This window comes from Rhinopithecus roxellana, chromosome 14, assembly GCF_007565055.1.
Source record: "Rhinopithecus roxellana isolate Shanxi Qingling chromosome 14, ASM756505v1, whole genome shotgun sequence".
Classification (NCBI taxonomy): Eukaryota; Metazoa; Chordata; class Mammalia; order Primates; family Cercopithecidae; genus Rhinopithecus; species Rhinopithecus roxellana.
The window spans coordinates 38,455,254-38,459,197 of NC_044562.1; the positions used below are offsets into that span (position 1 = coordinate 38,455,254).

At 45.4% G+C, this 3,944-nt stretch overlaps 1 pseudogene; it reads left to right on the plus strand.

Moving 5' to 3' along the window:
- Positions 1-616: 616 nt before the first annotated feature.
- Positions 617-1,847, plus strand: LOC104672064 (annotated as a pseudogene).
- Positions 1,848-3,944: the final 2,097 nt, after the last annotated feature.

The following is a 3,944-nucleotide window of genomic DNA, read 5'->3' on the forward strand; positions in this document are numbered from 1 at the left end:
CCTCCCAAAGTGCTGGAATTACAGTCGTGAACCACCACACCTGGCCTTAATTTCTCATGATAAAAGGATCTAGGCATTGAGTGTCTTGTGAACTTAGTGAATTATCATGGTCACATTATATATTTAGCTTATAAAGCGTTTTTAAAAATTATGTATCTACTTCTGGTAAACCCTCTACAAAAAATACAAAAACTAGCCCGGTGTGGTGGCATGCCTGTAGTTCCAGCTACTTGGGAGGCTGAGGTAGGAGGATTGCTTGAGTTGAGGCTGCAGTGAGCCAAGATTGTGCCACTGCACTCCTGCTTGGGCAACAGAACCAGACCCTGTCTCAAAAAAAAAAAAAAAAAAAAAAAATATATATATATATATATATATATATATGTGTGTGTGTGTGTGTGTGTGTGTGTATACATATTTTTTATCTACTCCCTGATTCTCTGACCTGACTGATATTGTAAATGAATCAAAAGTATCAATTTATGAACTGTTTACTTAAGAGAAATTGTATAAAAACTCAAACTGCTCTGCCCAGCACAGCCTGTGCCATGTCTGTCCCTAGTCAGAGGCCTGGCTCCCTTTGCCTGTGTCCCTCACTCCATGCAGAAGCACCTCCAGCATGTCTGACAAACTGTCCTGCAAGGTCACTGATACGGATCTGGCTGCCTGGGGACACAAGACCCTGGACACTGCAGAGGATGAGATGCTGGACCTGATGTGCAGGTAGGAGTTGTACTCGACCTCCAAATCACTGAAAGGCTGGCTGTCTGCACATGGATTGTGGAGACCACCATCCTCATTGAGACCCTCATCTCCCTGGCTGCTGAGGGGCAGTGGTCCAGCTGCAACATGTTCTCCACCCAGGACCATGCGGCACTGTCATTGCCAAGGCTGGCATTCCAGTGTATGCCTAGAAGGGAGAAACAGACTAGGAGTAGCAGTGGTGCATCCAGCAGGCAGCAAACTAAAAGGATGGGCCCCTCAATGTCATTCCTCCACACCAAGTTCCCACAGCTCCTGTTGGGCATTGAGGCATCTCCTAAGAGACCCCGACTGGGGTCCACGACTTACACAAGATGATGGCCAATGGGATCTTGAAGGTGCCTGTCATCAATGTGAACAGCTCTGTCACCAAGAGCAAGCCAGTGTCCCTCACAGATAGCATCATGCAGGCCACAGACATGGTGACTGCCAGCAAGGTAGTAGTGATAGTGGGCTATGACAATGTGGGTAAGGGCTGTGCCCAGGCCCTCAGGGGTTTTGGGGCCCACATCATTGTCACTGAGATTGACCCCATCGGTGCACTGCAGGCTGCCATGGAGGGCTATGAGGTGACAACCATGGACAAGGCCTGTCAGGAGGACATCTTTGTCACCACCACAGGCTGTAATGACAGCATCCTCGATCGGCACTTTAAGCAGATGAAGGATGATGCCATCATGGTAACACTGGCACTTTGACATGGAGATTGATGTCAAGTGGCTCAATAAGAATGCTGTCAGGAAGATGAACGTCAAGCCCAGGTGGACTGTTCCTGGTTAAAGAACGGGTGCTGCATCATCCTGCTGGCTGAGGGCTGGCTGGTCAACCTGGGTTGTATTATGGGCCACCCCAACTCTTTGATGAATAACTCCCTCACCAACCAGATGATGGCACAGATTGAGCTGTGGACTCACCCAGACAAGTATCCCATTAGGGTTCACTTTGGGCCCAAGAAGCTGGATGAAGCAGTGCTTGAAGCCCACTGGAGCAAGCCGAATGAGAAGCTGACCAAGCTGACTGAGAAGCAGGCCCTGTACCTGGGCATGTCCCGTGACGGCCCCTTCGAGTCTGATCTCTACCGTTACTGAGAGCCAGGTCTGCCCTTCACTTTCCAGCTGCTGCTCTTACCTGGGCCTCGCCTCTCATGCCCAAGAGCAAATGGCACCAACTTTGTGATTGGTTTGTCAGCGTCCCCCATTGGCACCCTGAAGCTGGTCACTCAGTTTTTGGACTCTGCTGCATCCCTCATACTGTTCCAAATGTGGAAGGGGGAATTCAGAGGCCCCTCCTGAAGCCCTGGTTATGATGGAGGTATAATGGAGACAGCCACAGGGAACCATGAGCTCAGTGGTCTTGGAACTGCTCACTAAGTCAGTCCTTCATTAGCCTGGAGGTCGATAGTGGGGTCACAACGCCCATGTATTTTACCATCTAGGTCTTCACCTGGCCTATGGACTTATACCCATGTGTTTGTTTATAGGCGCAATGGTTCCTAAGTCCATGACAGGTGAGAAGGAGCTATATCCAAGGGCAAGGAGGAACTGTTGAAGTTGGAATGTTATTGAAAGTCTGGCTTAGTGCTGGGGCTTCTTTTAAACTATGTAACAATGAGGTTGGTACTTTCAGTGAGTATTTTACAGAGATAAAAATAGACTGTTAAGGAACAACCAAGAGACAACAGAGAAGCAAGAGCCAGAGGTTGCGAGGGGCCAGAAAAAGTAAAAGCAAGCATAGATACACCACCACTTTGTAACAGGATGGTTCTTATCACGACCCTGGGTCAAAAAGAGTAATTTGGTTTAAAATGTTTATATAATGCTTATAATGTTAAAAGAAAGCAGTGGTGGCGGGGGGGTGGGGGGCGGCCTTAGCCTCCCAAAGTGCTGGGATTACAGGCATGAGCCACCGCACCTGGCCATACTGGTGATAATTTTTAGAGCACAATTATTTTACAAAGTGTTTACTATTTATGAAAGGAGAAAACAATTGTTTTTGACAATTGCTTATGGTGATTTCAGGTTTTTTTCTTTTTTCGTTGTTTGTTGTTGTTTTGAGACAGGGTCTTCTTCTGCTGTCCAGGCTGGAGTGCAATGGCACAATCATGGGTTACTATAGCCTTGACCTCCTGGGCTCAAGCAATCCTCCTGCCTCAGCCTCCCGAGTAGCTCATGCCCCAAGGCCTGGCTAATTTTTTAATTTTTTTGTAGAAATGAGGTCTCCCTATGTTGCCCAGGCTGGTCTGATTTCAGTTTTATAAATTCATAGAAATATTAGTCAAGAAAGCCTAATCACTTTAGTTTTTATGCCAGAAAATCTGCATTTACCCTTATTTCTGCCCCGGAATGCATTCTGCTACAAATGGACTTTTCTAACAATCGTTCGTTATCTCAGATCTCCCACTATTATATTTTGTGCATCTGCTCATCAAGTTGCACAGATTTCCAAAAGGGATTAGCAGTCTTAACAACTTTGTCACTGTATTACCCATACCAATAACATTCTTTGTGAGTAAAATTTTTCTTATCTTTTGCTTCAGCAAATGTGTTATTGTTTTAGAATCATTTGGTATGGGTAACAATCTGGAATCTACGTCTAAAACATGACCTTGTTTTGTTTTGTTTTTTAAAGACCAAACATAAACCATTAATTATAATAAGAAATGCCTGAAGAAATTTTTATTTATTTATTTATTTATTTATTTATTTATTTATTTTTGAGACTGAATCTCACTGTCATCCAGGCTGGAGTGCAGTGGTGCATTCTTGGCTCACTGCAACCTCTGTCTCTTGGGTTCAAGCGATTCTCCTGCCTCAGCCTCCAGAGTAGCTGGGATTACAGGCGCCCGGCACCATGCCCAGCTAATTTTTGTATTTTTAGTAGAGACGGGGTTTTAACATATTGGCCAGGCTGGTCTCAAATTCCTGGCCTCAAGTGATCTGCCTGCCTTGGCCTTCCAAAGTGCTGGGATCACAGGCATGAGCCACCACACCCGGCCCTAAAAACACACTTTTATTCTGATTTTGGGAAGCAACAGGTACTCTGATTATTGAAAGTAGTTTCTTTCTCACTTGAAGTCATGATCTTCCCATTCTACTCTATTTTTCTTTCCTTCCTTCATTTTTCCTCCCTCTTCCACACTTCCTTTCTTTCTTCCTTCTTTCCTTCCCTTTATTCTCTTTTCCTAT